Source organism: Lithobates pipiens, unplaced genomic scaffold (genome assembly GCF_037356315.1).
Source record: "Lithobates pipiens isolate NorthernLeopardFrog02 unplaced genomic scaffold, aLitPip1_a1.2 Scaffold_13, whole genome shotgun sequence".
Lineage (NCBI taxonomy): Eukaryota > Metazoa > Chordata > Amphibia > Anura > Ranidae > Lithobates > Lithobates pipiens.
Window position 1 is genome coordinate 434,830,947 of NW_027507718.1, and position 21,657 is coordinate 434,852,603.

The following is a 21,657-nucleotide window of genomic DNA, read 5'->3' on the forward strand; positions in this document are numbered from 1 at the left end:
CCCTGTGGAGAAATTCTGTGACATTTTTATCAATGAACTTTTATGTGTATTGTAAAACCAACAATTCATTATAGCCGCAAGTCGTTTTAAATTACTTTTTTTCCTTTAGAAATGTCATTTTGCTGTCAGACTGTTATAAACACGGAAAACATGCGCCTCTTTACAGGCATACTATAGACACCCCCAGGTACAAAATTTAAAGGAATATTACACGTTTATTGTTTCACTTTAAGCATTATTAAAATCACTGCACCCGAAAAAACAGGCATTTTTAAAACTTTTTTTGCATTGATACATGTCCCCTGGGGCAGGACCCAGGTCCCCAAACACTTTTTATGCCAATACCATGCAAAATTATCACTTATGATTATTCATGTTCGTGTCACATAGACTTTAATGGTGTTCGCACGTTCAAATTAATTTTTAGGGGGGTGTTCGGCTCATCCCTAATCACAAACCTTTTCCAACATGATGGAGCACCTTGCCATAAGGCAAAAATGATAACTAAGAGGCTTGAGGAACAAAACATGAACCTTTTGGGTCCATGACTAGGAAATTCCCCAGACCTTAACACACAAATTCTGACAAACTCCAAGCATTAATTATGTAAGAATGAGCTTCTATCAGTCAGGATATAGCCCAGAAGTTGATTGACAGCATGCCAGGGTGAATTGCAGAGGTCTTGAAAAAGAAGGGTCAACATTGCAAATATTGACTCCTTGCATAAACATGTTGTCAATAAAAGCCTTCAATATTTCAGAAATGCTTGTAATTACCGTATTTATTGCCGCACCCCAAGTTTAGGAGGAAATTTTAAGGAAAAAAATGTTTTTTTTTGTTTCAATTTGATTGTGACAAAGTGACAAACAAAAGAAAAATCTTCATCAAATGATTACAATGACTCTAAATCACCTTTGGCTTAACTGAAACAGCATTATTTTGAAATGGTACTCTAATAACACACACAGTCTATGATTTCAGAAACATGTTTACAGTTCGAATGCGACTGGAATGCAATGTAAAATTTGATTTGAATTTCAGACTGGGGCATTGGCAACGCCAGCGGTAAAGTGCCGCTATTCTTAGCGGCGATTTACCATAATTTTTGCAAAGGTTAAAAGCACCCCACTAGTGGCCAAAAAAGGGTTTGGCAGCGGTACCCATTCATTTCAATGAGCAGGAGCAGTGAAGGAGTGGTGTATACACCGCTCCAAAGATGCTGCTTGCAGGATTTTTTTAACGTCCTGCCAGCGCATCGCCTCAGTGTGAAAGCCCTTGGGCTTTCACACTGAGACTGCAGGGGAGTTGTTTTTCAGGCACTTTATAGGCACTTTTTGACCAAAAGCACCTGAAAAATGCCTCAGTGTGAAAGGGGTATTATGGAGGCTAATCAATCTCCTGCCTTAGCCCAAGGCTGATAACTGACTGTCTAACCCACTGGAGTGCAAATCTGCAAATAAACCAAGATTTTTATTTTCTGTAACATAAATCTGATTTTTTTTTTTTTTTTTACAGATTTTATGACACATCTACGTTGACTTCGAGAGAACACAACTAAATACAATAGGAAACCAACTCATATTGGAGAGCAAGACTATATTATACTAACAACCTTAATAAAAGACATACAAATTACTACACATGCCTATTTAGGTTGAAGCACAAGGTTTTATTTACAATGGGTTGATACTCTCAAAAATAAGCAACACATGCATGTATAACTGCATCTGTTTGGTATTCATAGCAGAAATTGGTTTCTGATCTTTTATTACAAATTATTCCCTATAAAAATTACTGATGGTTAGCAAACTGAATATATCATTTGTTCGTTTTGACAAGAAACATGCTCTGTTAAGTCCAAGTCAGAGGCCAAAAGAGAATGTTTAACTAATGATATGTTACTGCTTTTGAGCAACTGATGTAATTCACTATGCCTCCAAGAATTCACTAAGCTGCCTTTTTTCTAATCCACATTTTTGCCCCTACCGGTGAGATGTGAAGACATCTGTCACTGATGATGGGTAATGATGTTTGCCCAACAGGTCACTGCAACTTAGAGAGAAGAGCATTCTGAATTAATTATTCTACATTGGTTTCTACATGTCATCCAACTAATTGCTTGATGCCATTGGGATGCAATTTTTCCTTACCAATTTGTTCCTCTTTTCTGGATTTTCAAAGAAAACAGCAGTTGGTTAATCGTGTAGTCTACAGAGATATGTTGCACCTTGTTTCTTAGCTCGCTTCTCCTGACCTTGTGGAATGTGTTAGCCTTCTAAGCTGTTGAAGCAAATGTCTGCAAACACATTTATATATTTCTTTTCCACAACACTGACAATATGTAGAAATACCTATTAAACCTTGTAAACTAGGTAAAAATGGTTCATCAGTTATGGCAAAGGAAAAAAACATTTCATGATAGTGTCGATAGTCTCTATTAAATGCAACTTCTTATATTGATTTGAGATATTCTTTGAATGGTTTTAAGGTATTAGGAAATCAGCAAATATCCTTTTTGTCGATTTAGGTTCCCCAAGTAAAGAAATGACATTAATCTTTTATTGCCAGGGAGGTTAATCTGTCAGGTACATTATTAAAATGAGATTGAAATACTTTATCTGAAATCAAGCATTTTATCACAACTAGCTTTTCAGATCTGAAATAAAAATCTGCTTTATTATTGTCACTTGGAAGCTTTAATAATTTCTCCTTATTGTATATTCCAACATTGTAACGTTGTGCTCCTGCTTTTCCCTTAGGCAATAAATGCAAAAGCGGTTATGGAAATCAGTTGTGTCCCAGCACAGATTTTAAAATAGCACTCCGCACATAGCAATGTGATAAAAACAGACATTACCTGAATCTATAGATCGCCCTAGTCGCAATAACACTGTTATTAATTAATTTCAAATGTCTAGCCCTATATTTAATTTATTATTTATCTATCTGTCTATCTATCTATCTATCTATCTATCTATCTATCTATCTATCTATCTATCTATCTATCTATCTATCTATCTATCATATCAATTTGATATGTACAGTGTATGTGTAGATTTTTATGACCTTGCAAAGGGATTAATTAATGTGTGGAAAACATGCATATTCCTGTACAGAAGAATGGTTATGTAATATTCACACACTAAAGAAATCATCAAATGTATAAGTTTATAGTACAGTATATGAAAATTATGAGGAACATCTAAAATGCTATGGCAATCCCCCACACAGAGGGGGTAGACAGAAAACAGAAACCAAGAAAGCTCATGGTAGAAAATTACTAAGCGGTTCTTCTTTTTTTTTTTTTCAATGATCTGAGTATAGATCTATGTTTATTGCATGCATGTTTCATTTCACTGTTGATTGTCTCAACTAGCTCTGCTGGAAGTCTATTCCACAAAATATCAATTATTATGTTGCGCTAAACTGAACCATAACAGTCCACTTTCTAATAAAGTAAAAAAATTCAAGGAATCAAATGTATGAGTTAACCTCCCTGGCGGTATGATTATGTTGGATTTTAGGTGCTGAAAGCGGTACAATTATTTTGCATTCTTAGGAATAACTCACTTAAATTTGTCCAAACCAGAGTCTAGTAGACATCCCAGGCATGATAAAATTTGAAAAACAAAATCATGAATTAAAATATAATAAATAACTATAAACAATTATACCAAATAATAATATAATAATAAAAGCCAAAGAATCTTTATGCTTTACAAAAATTGACCAGGTAGTAGAATAACTGAGACAACAAAAAGGAAGAGAAAAGATGTGCCTGTCCAGTCTGACTATGGAACTGGCAGAGCCAAAATGCACAATAAAATCAATGCACTTCAATTCAGAATGCAGTCTCTTGATAAAGACGCACATTCCCCCAAAATTGTGATTCGTCTTCTGTAGCCCTGTGTAGCGGCCAGTTTTTTTCACCATGGAGAGCGGTTTTCTGCTTTTTCCAGCCATGTTCATGGGAAGTCTTTGGAGCCACTTAGTTTGCCTGTGTGCTATTATGCCTCTTCAACCCTTTCATTGAGAAGTGCATTAGAATTAGTTCACAGGCTTTGCAACTTCTATAGTTAGACTGGACAAGCATGGGAATGCTGTCAGCAGTATTACACTGTATCTTCAACCCGCTAAAGCAGTAGGGATCCCGACCGGCTAACTGGGCATGACAAGGCTATATGTAGATCTAATATAATAATCCTAATCACAGCAAAATTTCTTTGCAAAGTGCACAGTCTATGTGTCTAAATCAAGCCCCAATTGTCTTCACTCCTTCTTCATACATCTGTGCACCTCCACCCCCAGGTGAAAAATCTGCTCACCTTAATTATATATAAACGCTCTTCAATATTATTTCAGCAATGCCGCTGCCCAGGAAAAAAATGTATTTTGGTCTGTAGAAAAAATTCATAACCATGGGGGTGGGGGGGGGGTCATTTTGGCAGGTAATTAAGTCAACATGAATCATTTTGGATTTATGAGACAAACATTTTAGCCCCTAGAGGTTTAAATATAGATTTTGTTTTAAATTGTTTTATTCGGAATGAATAATGTGTAATAATTTTTTTCTTTTAAATGAGGTATAAGGTATATGGTATATTATTAAATGATATACAATATATATATATATATATATATATATATATATATATATATATCAAACCTAGGGCAGGTTACTTCCTTCTCTTATTACTTGGTAATATTAAAAAGCACCGTCATAGTGGAACTTCCAATCCTCCACCAATCAAACATTCAGGAAAAACGATGGGCCTCGTGCTTCAATGCAAATTCTTCTTTAATCCAATAAAGGAACAGTTACATAATTACATAGTAGCAGCCACTGTACAGTTCCGAGCAAAAAACTGCTCTTCATTAGGCTGTATCTGGCTTGTGTAACACTCTACTAGACACACTAACATACAAATACACAAATCAAGGGTGTGCCACACAGGTGTACGACCCAAATCACCAATCAGTATAGTCAAAACGAATCAGAATTAACCCCTTCAGTACAGAACTACATCAGTCAATCAGGATCATCATACATCACATAAGGAGAACAATTATTCCCATTCAATAATCATCGTAGATGTCCTTCATCTAAGGTCCAATATATATTGTAATCAAATACTCTTCAGACTTTCAGATATCTATTTATCTCGGCCACGTTCTAAAAGGGAAAAGACAATTAAATTTAGAAACAACTAATCATTACCTGTGCATTAGATAAAAAGGTAAAGATCGTAATCTTTATTTATTCCATTGGGGCTCAGTGTCTGTAATCTATTAATCCACCAGACCTGTAAAACTGTAAAACCTTTAATTTGATGACCAAGTCTAAGTCGGTTCCCCCCACATCATATGCTCCAGTTGAAATGTTTGTCAATGAGGTCACCCGTGATGTGCAAGCAAATTGTTTTATTTTTTTACATTTTACTTGAATGTGATTGGGCATTCTTTGCAAAGTGAAGCTTTACATAATTTACTAAGCTTTGGAGCAACTGCATTTGCAGCGTGCAACTGCACTTTGCAAAGTGCATAATCTATTTCCCTTTAGTAAATCACCCCCTAAGTGGTATTTATTTTCAATTGTGAACACTGGACTATTTTTATTTTAACTTTTGTAACTTTTGTAAGTGTTCTTTTTTTGGTAATTTTGTAACAGATATATATATTTTTTGACTTTTTAATAAATTGGGTTGTTACGCTAACTGTAAATGTACGTCATTAATTTACAGTTCAATAACAGGGTTGTGGCTGCATTTCTGCGCCATAACCCCATTATCTTTTTTTTTATCAGCTGGTTGGCTTTCTGATAAAAGTGATCCCATTGGCCGATTCGCTGCGGGATTACTTTTATAAGCAGCCAGAGAGGTCCCTTTTCTTCCCCGCTTCCCAGCTAACATTATCGTTCGCTGAGCCTGGGCACCATCTGGCATCAGCTGTCTTTTGGCATAGAGATAAGGAAGGCTAGATTGGCCACCGCTCATATCTATGCCCTGGGAGGCCTGGAGTGACGTCAACATCACTTCCGGTTCTCGAGCCATGTAAACATGTTTTGTTTTTTTCTTAACCCAAAAGATTAAAAAAAATGTTTTTGATCTTTTGTTTTTAAGGGTAGAGGAGAGATTTGGGGTATTTTAGATACCAGACCTCTCCATAAAGAAGACCTGTCATGACCTGTCATTCTGTATTGTTATCACAAGGGATGATTACATTCCTTGCAGTAGCAATAAAAGTGACAAAAAAAAATGTTTTACAGGGACAATGTTAAAATCAAAAAAATTATAATAAAATAAAGCAACCCCGTCCCCACGTGCTTGCGCACAGTAGTGAACACATACGTAGGTCATGCCCACATATGTAAACGGTGTTTGCACCACACATGTGAAGTATCGCCACAAATGGCTGGACAAGAGCAATAATTCTAGCACTAGACCTCTAAACTGGTAACCTATAGAAATTTTTAAAGCCTCGCCTATGGACTCCTTTCCCAGTAAATGCTTTGTAAAGAGAATCGCGTCAGTGGGAGCCAAGGGTCTGACATAGGTACAGTCTGCATGATCAGACCGCTTTTTTACCTTTTTTAAGAAAAAATATTTTTTGGTATGCTGCAGTGTTGCTGTGTTTTTTACATACCCCTTTGGTTGTTGGCCATGTGTGGGATTTTTAATAAAGAAGCTTTCATGTGTTAAAACCTATTGCACTATATACGGTTTTTTTTGCCCTACATGGTGGATGGGGGAAGTTTTCCAGCGCACTCACAGCCGGTGAGGCAAAGTGAGTAGAGTGTACGGAAAACAGCTGAGCATGAAGCAGGAGAGTGACCACCTTTGATTGGAGAGCAGATTGTCCTTGCTGTGGAAGAGAGTGGGATATCGCTCGGTGTGGAGGGTTCATTCTGATATATGTCCATTTGATCCTTGGATCTGGTAAGCGGCCATTTGGTCATTTTCATATATCACTTGCAGGATTACATGTGGAGGATGTATTAGAAGAAATAGAGCAAAGAAAAACTGTTAAAGTTTGCTTATTTTCCACCAAGAAGGAATTCTTTGAAGTTTTTTGCTTTTACCCTGCAGAACATATGGCCTTATAACCATAGCCACCATTAATTCATATAATTGTGTGTTCATACGCTGTGGACATTTGTTTAATTTATTCACACAACACTGTTTGTTTATTAATTTATGGATTCAGTCATTGGGTAATTTAAAGAGGAGAGAGAAGGAAGAGAAAAAAAAAAGAGAAATATTTTTTTTCCCCCTTGGGATGAATGACACTATTTGTCACTTATATTATTTATTGATTTGTTGATAATATTTGATGATTTATTTATTTATAATATCTCACTAAACCTCACCTAGGCCGCGCGATTATAACATAATCTTTCACATTATGCAAAAAATTGGGCTAAGTTTAGTGGGGGTTTTTTATTATTCAATTGAAGTGTATTTTTCCCAAAACATTGCCTTGAAAAACTGCTGCGCAAAAAACGCGTGACATAAAAAAAGGCAATGACTGACATTTTATTCTCTAGGGTCTCTGCAAAATAACATATACTGTATACAGTGAGGGAAAAGATATTTGATCCCCTGCTGATTTTGTAAGTTTGCCCACTGACAAAGAAATTATCAGTCTAGAATTTTATTGGTAGGTTTTTTTTTAACAGTGAGAGACAGAATAACAGCAAAAATATCAAGAAAAACACATTTAAAAAAAAATATATAAATTGATTTGCATTTTAATGAGTGAAATAAGAATTTTACCCCTTCGCAAAACACCACTTAGGACTTGGTGGAAAAACCCTTGTTGGCAATCACAGAGGTCAGACGTTTCTTGTAGTTGACAGGTTTGCACACATCTCAGGAAGGATTTTTTCACACTCCTCTTTGCAGATCCTCTCCAAGTCATTATGGTTTTGAGGCTGATGTTTGGTAACTCAAACCTTTAGCTCCCTCCACATATTTTCTATGGTATAAAGGTCTGGAGACTGGCTAGGCCACTCCAGGACCTTAATGTGCTTCTTCTTGAGCCACTCCTAAGTTGCCTTGGCCGTGTGTTTTGGGTCATTGTCATGCTGGAATATTCATCCGTGACCCATTTTTAATGCCCTGGCCGAGGGAAGGAGGTTCTCAACCAAGATTTGACAGTACATGGCCCTGTCCACCGTCCCTTTGATATGATGAAGTTGTTCTGTCCCCTTAGCAAAAAAACAAAGAATAACATTTCCACCTCCATGTTTGATGGTGGGGATGGTGTTCTTCGGCAGCATTCTCCTCCAAACACAGCTAAACACTGCCAAAGAGCTTGATTTTGGTCTCATCTGACCACAACACTTTCACACAGTTTTCCCCTGAATTATTCAGATGTTCATTAGCAAACTTCAGACGGGCCTGTACATATGCTTCCTTGAGCAGGGGGACCTTGTGGGCGATGCAGGATTTCAGTCCTTTGTGGTGTAGTGGGCTACCAATTGTTCCCAGCTGCCTTGAGGATCATTGACAAGATTCCTCATCATTCTCATGATCACCAAGGGAGATTGAGAGTTATTTTGCGTTTCTTACACTGCAAATTATCGCACCAGCTGTTGTCACCCTCTTGCCAAGCTGCTTGGCAATGGTCTTGTAGCCCATTCCGGTAGCCCATTCCAGTAGCCCATTGCAGCCTTGGGTAGGTCTACAATCTTGTCCCTGCCATCCTTGATCCAATCTGTTTGATTGATAGAGGATCAAATACTTATTTCACTCATTAAAATACATATCAATTTATAACTTTTTTGAAATGCGTTTTGGTGGATATTTTTTGCTGTTATTCTGTCTCTTACTGTTAAAATAAACCTACCATTTAAATTATAGACTGATCATTGATTTGTCAGTGGGCAAATGTATAAAATCAGCAGGTGATCAAATACTTTTTTCATTCACTGTATATATAATGTTTGGGGATTCTAAGTAATTGTCTAGCAAAAAATACTGATTTTAACTTGTAAGCAACAAATGTCAGAAAAAAGGTCTGGTTAGCAAGTGGTTACGTTCTATTGACCTGTTTTATTCAGAAATATGTGAACGCCTTGTTGTTTTTTGTACATTTCGCAAGTCTATTCAAAGTAAATTACTGGGCTAGGGTTGTGGCCTTTTCTTTTCTATTTTGTCTCCGAAGTCTATTCCAAACATCTACCACTCTTTCCATAGAATAATACTTTCTTATTTTACCCTTAAGGCAGTAGTAAATTCTCCTTGACAAAGTCCAAAAATGTGCCCCCCTGCAGGTCAAATCATAAGGTACTAGTATGCGGCATAATAGGATTAGTTAATATCCTGTAATGGAATAGGCATTTGTAGAGCAGTTATAACGTGCCTTAATGCTCATCAATTGTTTCAAAACTGCCCATAGGGTGCTTGGGAAGCATTTTTAACTTAACTAGATAGATAGATAGATAGATAGATAGATAGATAGATAGATAGATAGATAGATAGATAGATACATACATACATACATACATACATACATACATACATACATACATACATAGAAAGAGTGCTTTGAAATTTTTCAACATTCTATCATGTTACAACTTAAACTGACAGGCTGGGCAAGTAGAGCATTAATCAGAGAAGCAGCCTAGGTAACTCTGGAGGAGTTGCAGAGATCCACAGCTCAGGTGGGAGAATCTGTCTACATGACAACTATTAGTCCTGCACTCCACAAATTTGGCCTTTATGGAAGAGTGGCAAGAAGAAAGCCATTGTTGAAAAAAAGCCATAAGAAGTCCTATTTCCAATTTGTGAGAAGCCATATGGGGAACACAGCAAACATGTGAAAGAAGGTGCTCTGATCAGATGAGACCAAAATTTAACTTTTAGGCCTAAAAAGCAAAACGCTATGTGTGGCATAAAACTAACACTGCACATCACCCTGAACACACCATGTGTTGGGGATGCTTTTTTTCAGCAGGGACAGGGAAGCTGATCGGAGTTGATGGGAAGATGAATGGAGCCAAATACAGGGCAATCTTAGAAGAAAACCTGATAGAGTCTGCCAAAAACTTAAGACTGAGGCAGAGGTTCATTTTCCAGCAGGACAACGATCCTAAACATGCAGCCAGAGCTACAATGGAATGGTTTAGATCAAAGCATATTCATGTGTTAGAACGGTCCAGTCAAAGTCCAGACCTAAATCCAATTGAGAATCTATGGCAAGACTTGAAAATGGCTGTTCACAGACACTTTCCATCCAATATGACAGAGCTTAAGCTTTTTTGCAAAGAAGAATGGGAAAAATGTCACTCTCTAGATGTACCAAGTTGGTAGAGACTTACCCCAAAAGACTTGCAGCTGTAATCGCAGTGAAAGGTGGTTCTACAAAGTATTGATTCAGGGGGGCTGAATACAAATGCACGCCATATTATATTATATTATTTATTTGTAAAAAAAATTGAAAACCATTTATAATTTTCCTTCCACTTCACAATTATGTGCCACTTAGTTTTGGTCTATTACAAAAAAATCCCAATAAAATACATTTACGGTTTTGGTTGTAACATGACAAAATGTTGCAAGTAAGAGAGGTGTACATATAGCATTGTCAGATAATGCTATGTAACACACACACACATGCTATATACAGCATAAAAAAATTAAAGTAGTATATAGTATGTTTATAAAATGCTATCCTTCCCCAATGGACAGTGCAGGATAGATAGATAGATAGATAGATAGATAGATAGATAGATAGATAGATAGATAGATAGATAGATAGATAGATAGATAGATAGATCGATAGACAGATAGATGGATGGATAGACACTTGCTGTGCACTGTATGTCTATAATGATATACACCTGTGTAGCTTCTTGTATTTCATCCCATGTATTTTTAAACAGTTGCTCCCTGCTATTCACACATTAATGGAAGTAGCGGACTGCTGTAAAAGTCAACATTGGAAATGAATTCACTCTGACCTTGGGCAATATCCATTATCTTTTCTGTGCCTTAGGTGCCCAAGCCAAAGCTTTATCTTCTTGACAGGGGCACATAGATTTGTCTTGCCAGAAACGGGATGCCTATGTCAACTCTTTTAAATATGTTGCATTAAGCAATCAATGATTGTTCATCCTTCAAGTGGTCTCTTATTGAGCCTCCTCCGCAGAAAAAAAAATTCTAGACTACAATGTAACAACATGGGAAAGCAGTGGCCTATTTATAGAGCTCAGCTGTCCTTTCAGGCTGAACATCCTTCACAAAGTGAAATGCAGTGTCAGCATATTTTGACATTGTAAACTTTTCTGTCTTAAACTTCATACAGTTAGCTCATTAGTGAACAAGCCGAGTAATCAATAACTTGCCAACAGAGGCTTGAAGTTTCTTAACATCAGCTTTGCATGTTCTCAGAAATATTGATAGAGCTTTTCTGTCTGCTTTTAAACCACAGTTTTGTCTTTATATTTGCCTTAGATGTGCAATGAATAGAATGTGGAGCATCAAAGTGGCTACCCCATACTTTGAAAGGTTCTCTGCCATATTGCTGTGTAAAAGAACTAATTCCACTCATTTCTTTACTAAATGGGTTTCATTCATTTACATAATCATAGAAAAAATATTATGACACAACATTTTTACCACTAGTGACATTTAAATAATACTTATTTAATCAGGTACACCATTCTAAATAAAAAAACAAAAACAAAAAAAAAAAAAACACCTTATACTACTCCAGTGTACTTTTTACGCGTGTGTCAAGCCAAAAAAATAGTTTTTTTAGTTTTGGATAGAATCGATAAGGAATAAAGCCACTGTCTTTTTTATTCAAAGCCAGATTACAGAGTTTATATACTGTTTTAGAAATCTGGGACGGGATGCAATTTAAAAAATTATATAATATTTTAAATTTTAAAAATTTTAGTTAAAAAAAAAAAAAAAAATATATATATATATATATATATATATATATATATATATATATATATATATATATATATATATATATATATAAACACAAAACGGCACTGCACTGATTACTGTATAAATGTCACTGGCAGGGAAGAGGTTAACACTAGGGGAGATCAATGGGTTAACTGTGTTCCCTAGGTGTGCTCTAACTGTGGGGGGATGTGACTGACTAGGAGGAAGGAGAGATCGGTGTTCATACTTAGTATGAACGCACAATCTGTCTCCTCTCCCCTGAGAGAACTGGGATCTGTGTGTTTACACACAGTTCTCGTTTTGTCATGAGCAATCGCGGGTGCCTGGTGGTCATCACAGGTGCTGGCCACTTGCATTGGCTCCGGCGACAAGCCGCGAGTGTGCTCACATGCCTCTGGTGGTGCAAGCATGCCCCCTAGTGTTCAAAAAGCGAAGCGATGTAAGGTAATGTTGTTTCGCCCAGGGGAGCCAACCTGCCACAGTACAACTGTATAACAATATACATCTATAAGGTTGGGGGGAGGGTTTTCTAGACCCTCTTTTCTTTTGTTATACCCCTATAGTTAGAGCTATATATTGCACATGATTTCTGTGGTCCTGAAGAAGCAGGGGCTCCCGTGAAACACGTAGACCATTTTTATACAAATTTGATGTTGTCTGAGTTTTCAAAAGCACATCTAAAGTCCTGTTTTGTGGTTGTATTATATATATATATTACAAAGAGTTTCCCTCACTTCCTGTTAAGCTAGCCAAAGTCTTATTATACAGAAGAAACATAAGAAGAAGAGATAACAACTCTGACAAAGGTTCTAGCTTGTCCCTATTCTACTAAAACAGTGGAGTTGATTTACTAAAACTGGAGAATGCACAATCTGGTGCAGATCTGCCTAGAAACCAATCAGCGTCTAGGCTTTTTGCCAAAGCTTATTTGAACAAGCGAAGTTAGAAGCTGATTGGCTACCATGTAGAGCTGCACCAGATTTTGTACTCTCCAGTTTTAGTAAATCAACCCCAGTGTTTTTTCCCATCTCTTTTCTGTTGGAGAGTTCTTCTCACTGCCTGTTTGGAAAATGTTGTTAACAGTCCAGGAAAGAGAGAAAAACTATTTAATGTAGCCCAAGATAGCAGTAAAACCTGTTATGGATTCTAACTAGAAGTAGAAAAAGGTTTTATTTTTGCTTGTGTTAGGCCGCGTACACACGGGCGGACTGTTCGCCCAACTTTGTCCGCTGAACAGTGTTTGGGCGGACAGTCCGCTCGTGTGTGGGCTTTCAGCGGACAGTTTCAGCGGACAGTTTGACGGACAAGGTTTTTCGGAAATTCCGTAAAACAGTCCGCTCGTGTGTAGGCTTGTTCGTCAAACAAAGTTGCGCGCATGCTCAGAAAGGATTTTCACGCCGAAAGTTATAATGCAGTGTATAGGACGTCGTATTTTTCGTCCCGTCGTACGTGCCGTTCACGTCATCGCGCACGGTTTCAGCAAACTGTTCGTTCGTCGTGTGTGGCCATGTCCGTCCATGCTAATTTTGAGCGGACTGTTTGCCGAAACTGTTTGACGGACAAAGTTGGGCGAACAGTCCGCCCGTGTGTACGTGGCCTTAATCTTCAAGTCTTCCCCTCAATTCCTGTCTGGCAATATGTTGTTAACAAGACAGAAAGTGGGGGGAAATCTAATAACAAAGGTTTTGGCTTGACATACACTTTAATGACATTTACCACTGATGGGATTGCAATGCCCTTACAGGCATACACAAATAGAAGAATTAAAAAAACGAAGATTATTTTTTTTCTAAATCATAGCTGTCAGCGATGTAGATAAACACAGCAGGACTCATATTTATTTTCATTACATAGTTACATAGTTACATAGTTAGTAAGGTTGAATAAAGACACCAGTCCATCCAGTTCAACCTGAGTGAGTGTCTACAATTGTCCCTATCCCTGTACATTGCACACTCACATTGGCCCCTACCCTCAAGGAGCCCATAATCCAAGGTCCCCATTCATATACTAGGGCCAATTTTGGACAGAAGCCAATTAACCTACCTGCATGTCTTTGGAGTTACCTGCTTACATAATATAAGGTCTGAGGAAGTCCATTGGACGAAACATGTCGGGGGCGTGGCTATACGGCGACCAGCACACACAGTAATTAGTTTGATAGAAGGCGGAGGGAGGAGAACATACAGATTGAAGGACGGAATATCACCATTTGGCGCTGGTTTCAATTTGAGCTATCTGCTGTCAGGTACCACACAGATACCTTGTATAGAGACGGTGCTATGTGACTCTACCTAGCTTGTTTCCAGTATACTCACCATTGCCTATGAGGGAAGAACCTTTAAACTGACCAGTGGATTGTCTATTTGAAGTGCCTGTTTTTAATTGGATCCATGTGAGTGTGATTTTAAAATTTGACGTTTTATTAAACTAGCTTTACATTATTGCACTATGGGAAGTTTCTTTTGTCTCCTTGAGGTAATTCTGAGATAATAAGTGACTATCCTCTGCCTGCGAAGTTCCCATAAGAAGTGGCTTGGAGAAAATAATCATCACTTATATACACTATAAGCGTTTTTGCCTGACACGAGAGTGCTGGGCAATACTTTTGGTGAGTTTTTTATACAAGGGGGGCACGAGCACCAAGGTTGCGGTGGAGGTTTTTCACTTGATGGACACTTGGCTACAGAATGTTTATCTGAATTAATTATTTTTTTGAACTATTGCCACCATTATGGTTACTGCTCTCCATCAATTTTCCTTGATTGAAGATTAATTGAATCCACTTTGGAACTGCACATTTTTATTAGAGCACTATTTGTTCTTGTGTTCATTTTTTATTTTTCACCTTTTGTCACTTATTCACAGCATCACTTTTTGTGTGATTTATATATTTTTGACTGTAAAACAATTTTTTTGTTCGATTGTATTTTGTTGCTACTTCATCAATATTTATTGTATTGTTGATCATTTTTTATGCACATTTTCATTCTCACGTTGGGTATTTTTTGGTTATTATAGCACACTGATAATTAACAGTGTGGATGTTGTATAGCGCCACTAGGTGCCTTTGTTTGCATTTCAAGTGTTAGATTTGCTTTCTTTCCACCTTCTGATAGATATAAGGTCTGAATTGTTATCACTTTAGGTACTGGATGAGGCCAGGGGAAACTTTGGAAAGTGTTTATTATCATTTTAATTCCACTTAAAAAATTAAATATGTTATATAAGCTAAAGAAATATCTTTTACCACTCATTTACTGTGTATGTGACAATGGTTTCAGGAAGTGAAGGATAATTTTCAACAGCAACCCAGCCGTAAATGGAAATGCCCTTTTTTTTAGTACAGTAGCGGTGCTAGAACCTCAGGCATCTTTTTTATTGCTCTCTGTGTCCCTGTTGCTTCCTATGGGTATATATGGTCACTCTCATTTAGGGGTTCTTATCCATGCAGGATGAGGGGTTCTGGGGTAGTCTGGTTGAAGAAGAGAGGGCTGATTTACAGTGCTCTCGGAATTTGTAAGTCCTTGTTTGGGACCCAGAATTCAGAGCTTCAGAAAGACTTTTGGTGGGAAAGAGCCTCCAAAACCTGATTGCAGGGGCTAACCTGCCTGCAAGGGAGTCCAGAAGAGAAACAGAAAACAACCAGAAAATGTATGTGAGGTGCACAGCTGAGTGAGCACTAACTTGTGATTGAGACATGGTTGCTGAACTGTGGAGACATCCTTTTTTGGGACTCCTGAGGAACTTGTGAGAACTTTAAAAAACCCTGTTGAGGATGAATGCTACTTGAAGTGAGCCAATTTTTTTTGTTTTGTTTTTTTGTGCCAGAATTTGTTCGAATATTTTTGTTTGTTTTTCTTTGCTAAGGTTAAGCTTTTTTTTTTTGCATGCTTTTGATAATAAAGACTGTTTGCTTTTACCAATAATGGCTGGTGATCCTGGGCTTTCACATACATACATACATACAGTATCTCACAAAGTACACAAAAGTGAGTACACCCTTCACATTTGTGTAAATATATTATTATATCTTTTCATGTGACAACACTGAAGATATGGCACTTTGCTACAATGTAAAGTAGTGAGTGTACAGCTTGTATACCAGTGTAAATTTGCTGTCCCCTCAAAGTAACTCAACACACAGCTATTAATGTATAATTTGCTGACAACGAAAGTGAGTGCACCCCTAAGTGAAAATGTCCAAATTGGGACCTAAGTAACCATTTTCCCTCCCCAGTGTCATGCGACTCATTAGTGTTACAAGGTCTCAGGTGTGAATGGGGAGCAGGTGTGTTAAATTTGGTGTTATCGCTTTCACTCTCATACTGGTCACTGAAGTTTAACATGGCACCTCATGCCAAAGAACTCTCTGAGGATCTGAAAAAAGAATTGTTACTCTACATAAAGATGGCCTTGGCTATAAGAAGATTGCCAAGACCCTGAAACTGAGCTGCAGCATGATGGCCAAGACAATACAGCAGTTTAACAGGACAGGTTCCACTCAGAACAGGCCTCACCATGTCAACCAAAAAAGTTGAGTGCACATGCTCAACATCATATCCAGAGGTTGTCTTTAGGAAATAGCCAACCCCTCCATGTATATAGACATATAGTTTCGTTCGTTTTTGTATCAGCATCATATGAATTGTAATCAAATATTTCTAGTGCCTCAGCTTTTCGCTTCAAATCTATCGCCATGTGTATATATTTTGTGTTCTAATATTTCGATGCATGAATTTCATCTATTATATTTCTAATTTGTACTTATTTGTCTTTATACTAGACACTACTGCATATATCTTCATACCCCTGAGGAAGGAATTGTAATGATTTTTCCAAAACATGTTGGGTATCCTGTCTTGCTAAGCCAGGTGGTGCTCTTGCTATAGAGAGTCTCTCTGACCTGCCTTACGGGAGATTTAGCTGTACTGTATTGTCTTATGTATTGTTTTATTATTTATTAATATTTTTATATATTTTTTGAATACAATTTTGTTATTTTTCTTACATTTTCTATACTTCTTTACTTTTTGATTGATACTCACTAAAACTCCTACCCGTACTATCCCTGGGGCATCTTTTCCTTTGTTTGTTCATACAGAGTTCGTATCTGTTCGTTTCCCTGCACAGTCCCATCCCCCCTTCAGTTAGAATATGTACCAGGACACACATTAACACTGCCCCCTAGTGTTAAACCCTTCACTGCCAGAAACATTTTTACAGTAATCAATGCAATTTTAATCTCACTGATCGCTGTATTAATGCCAATGGTCCCAAAAATGTGTCAAAATTGTTCAACGTGTCCGCCATAATGTTTCAGTCATGCTAAAAATCACTGATTGCTGCCATTACTAGTAAAAAAATATTTAAAAAAATATTAATAAAAATGCCATAAAACTATCCCCTATTTTGTAGATGCTATAATTTTTGTGCAAACCAATACACACTTATTGCGATTTTTTTTACCAAAAATATATAGAAGAATACATATCAGCCTAAACTGAGGGAAAAAATGTTTTTTTTTATATATTTTTGGGGGATATTTAGCAAAAAGTAAATAATAATGCGTTTTTTTTTCAAAATTGTCACTCTTTTTTTGTTTATAGTGCAAAAAATAAAAACCACAGAGGTGATCAAATACCACCAAAAGAAAGCTCTATTTGTGGGAAAAAAAAGAACATCAATTTTGTTTGGGAACCACATCACATGACCGCAAAATTGTCTGTTAAACCGACGCAGTGCTGAATCGCAAAAAGTGGTCTAGTCTTTAGCCAGACAAATGGTCCAGGGATTAGGCGGTTAAAGAAGAATTTCACTTAAAAATAGAAGTTCTGCTCATCCATCCCCACCATTATTATTTTTTTTTTATGCGTATCTACTTCTTACAGATACTTACTTCTGCTCTTCTTCTAGTAAGAAAAGCAAAAGTTGAGCCCTCTCCCTGCCCACAACCTGGAAAATATTGGACCAATCTGACAGCGCAGAGCATTCTGCGCGGGGGGCAATGAGAAGTCAGCTGCAAAACAAAGGTCAAACTTCCCCTAGTTAAGATGGCGGGGCTGAGGAGCCAAAGATTGGCAAAGAACTGACCCAGGCGAAGACAGCACTGGATACCTGGACTGTTAAGTGTCTGTTTGTTAAAAGTCAGCAACTACAGTATTTGTAGCTGCTGACTTTTATTTATTTATTTTTTAAAGACTGAAGTTCCTCTTTAACTGTTAGTTTTCTCATAAATCATTATTTAAACTCAAAGTGTTTTTGTATCACCTTTCCAAACAATTTCTCTTTTGTGTTCTCCTCAATAGATACTGAAACTCACAGTTATTATCATGCTGAAGCTAGTGCTATTTTAGGCTATTATAGCCTGTCCATTAGTTTTTTGTGAACTAACTTTTATGATGATTTTATCAGAAGGGTTATATTAAATAATACTGAAAGTGCTATAAGAGCACTAATAGTTGTAAAATGACAAGTATTAAAGAGAAGGCTTAACCCTTCCATGCCCAGATCAGATTTCATATTATATGCCTAAAAGTTTAGTTCTAATTTAGCAGCATCAGTATGCACCTGCAAACTTGAAAATAACTGTGACTAATTTGCCCACTTAAGAAGTTTTAAAGTTTTTAAAGGAAATATAATGATTTCATTTGGTGTACTGGCTTAACAAAAACTATGCATTTTTTTTATAGATTGACAAGTGGATGAAGATTGGTTTCCAGCTGTTAGTAAGATACATAGCTATCACTGACAGCCAGAATTAAAAGCTAGCAATCAGGCTCATGGCTGTCAAAGAGAGGTATGTAAACATATCTTCATTATAGAACATGACTTTGAAGAATGTTTATATGCAGACTGTGGATGGGAAGGGGTCCAAAAAGCATGTTATGCACTTTTGTGAACTGAGACCTATAAGGTGTAATATTGCTATAATCTTGTTACTCATTTCGTTCAGAAGCATGAGCAGGACCATTTATTTCTGCTCCCTGCAATGCCCTGATTTATTCAATCCTCCGGGCCTTCTCCATTCCCATGGTTCCTATACCCCCCCCCCCCCAAGGATATACATTTTACCGGTTGTATAAGCAACCTTGAAATGCCACCCTCTGATAAATTCAGACTCTCCCAAATTAGGTACTTTCTTAACACTATATATATATATATATATATATATATATATATATATATATATATGTATATATGTTGTCAAACCCGAACCACATAAATCCACACTTTTTAAAGGCAAGGAAACTGAAGGAAGGATTCGGAGGTGGTCCGGTGCCATTGCAGTTAGTGGAGAGGCCTAGCAACTGTGAATTTATCCGGGGGGGACTCTTTGGGAGAAGGCCACACAAGGGTTGGCTTCACAACAATAGCCTGGACAACTTGAAAGACCCAAGTGAATCCAATCTTGTGTGGTATTGCCGGACCGGCCGCAAGATACTGGTACCATAGGAAGGTTCTACAAACTTTCAGTTTCACTAAAGTGTTCTATAGCAAAGTCTGTGGCAGAGACTTGCTCTTGATTTAACCACTTCACCCCCAGGACCAATCGTCAGCCTAAGGACCAGAGGTCTTTTTACAATTTCGCACTGCACTGCTTTAACTGGTAATTGTGCAGTCATGCAATGTTGTACCCAAACAAAATTTGCGTCCTTTTCTTCCCAGAAATAGAGTTTTCTTTTGATGGTATTTGATTGCCTTTGCGATTTTTATTTTTTGTGCTATAAATGGAAAAAGACCGAAAATTTCGAGAAAAAAAGATATTTTCTACATTTTGTTATAAGAAAAATCTAATAAACTCAATTTTAGTCATACATTTAGGGCAAAATTTATTCAGCCACATGTCTTTAGTAAAAAAAATGTCAATAAGCGCATATTTATTGGTTTGCGCAAAAGTTATAGCGTCTACAAAATAGAGTACATTTTCTGGAATTTACACAGCTTTTAATTTATGACTGCCTATCTCATTTCTTGAGTTGCTAAAATGGCAGGGCAGTACAAACCCCCTCCCAAATGACCCCATTTTGGAAAGTAGACACCCCAAGGAAATTGCTGAGGGGCATGTTGAGCCCATTGAATATTTTTTTTTTGTCCCAAGTGCTTGAATAATGACACAAAAAAAAAAAAGTTTACAAAAAGTTGTCACTAAATGATATATTGCTCACACATGCCATAGTTATATGTGGAATTGCACCCCAAAATATATTCTGCTGCTTCTCCTGAGTACGGGGATACCACATATGTGGGACTTTTTGGGAGTCTAGCCGCGTACGGCACCCCGAAAACCAATCACTGCCTTCAGGATTTCTAAGGGTGCAAATTTTTGATTTCACTCCTCACTACCTATCACAGTTTCGAAGGCCATAAAATGCCAAAATAACACAAACCCCCCCCAAATGACCCCATTTTGGAAAGTAGACACCCCAAGGAAATTGCTGAAGGGCATGTTGAGCCCATTGAATATTTTTTTTTGTCCCAAGTGATTGAATAATGACACAAAAAAAAAAGGGTAAACAAAAAGTTGTCACTAAATGATATATTGCTCACATATGCCATAGTTATATGTGGAATTGCACCCAAAAATATATTCTGCTGCTTCTCCTGAGTACGGGGATACCACATATGTGGGACTTTTTGGGAGTCTAGCCGCATACGGCACCCCAAAATCCAATCACTGCCTTCAGGATTTCTAAGGGTGCAAATTTTTGATTTCACTCCTCACTACCTATCACAGTTTCGAAGGCCATAAAATGCCAAAATAGCACAAACCCCTCCCCCCCAAATGACCCAATTTTGGAAAGTAGACACCCCAAGCTATTTACTGAGAGGCATGTTGAGTCCATGAAATATTTTATATTTTGCCACAAGTTGCAGGAATAATTATTTTTTTTTGCACAAAGTTGTCACTAAATGACATATTTCTCACACATGCTATGGGCATAAGTGAAATTACACCCCAAAATAAATTCTGCTGCTTCTCCCAAGTATGGGGATATCACATGTGGGGGACTTTTTGGGAGCCTAGCCACGTACGTGACCCCGAAAACCATGCACTGCCTTCCGGATTTAAATATAAAACGCTACCAAAAAAAACTGTTAGCGATCGCAGGGATCAGGCCTGACTCTGCAAACGCTGCAGTTATGTGTTTAGTGTTTTGTAAGTGACAGTGATCGATTGATACTACACTTGGGTGGGCGGGGCGGAGGGGCAAAACGCAGGTGCTAGCAGGTATCTGGGCTGATCCTGTTAACAATGCATTTTTTTGGAACCCTAAACTGCTGGGGACGCTAGTATAGATCTGATCAGTCAGATATTCATCTGTTCAGATTCTATACCACTATGGGAGGTTCATGCTTTGCGCGTGGGTGTTAGAGGTACTGGCACTAACCTAGTGCTGCCTGGGGCGATGCAGACCCTGACCCTAAAACCTAATTGATATCACCCGCCAGGTGATCAGGGGGTTAAACCTTTATTGGGTAATAAATGGTGGGTGCCCTGATGCTATAAAAAGCAAACTAATTAACCAGAGTCATCCGTAACACTTATATGGTGATCACTGGTGAAAGGGTTAACTAGGGGCAATCAGGGGGTTCAATTTTTTTTTAGGTAGTATATGGGGGTCCCTGGCGCTATATAAAAACCTCATAGGGAAACTAAATAACGAACTGGCTAACCAGCATCACCAGTGACACTTATACGGTGATTGCTGGTGAAAGGGTTAACTAG

At 37.6% G+C, this 21,657-nt stretch overlaps 1 long non-coding RNA gene across 1 annotated transcript in view; it reads left to right on the forward strand.

Annotated features, from left to right (window-relative positions):
* LOC143976171 (uncharacterized) overlaps nt 1-2,962 on the forward strand; it is a 49,460-nt gene extending 46,498 nt beyond the window's left edge. Inside the window, exon 3 of the long non-coding RNA XR_013272538.1 lies at nt 1,516-2,962. This is a non-coding gene — a long non-coding RNA (uncharacterized LOC143976171). The remainder of the gene's footprint in view (nt 1-1,515) is intronic.
* The last annotated feature ends 18,695 nt before the right edge of the window (nt 2,963-21,657 follow it).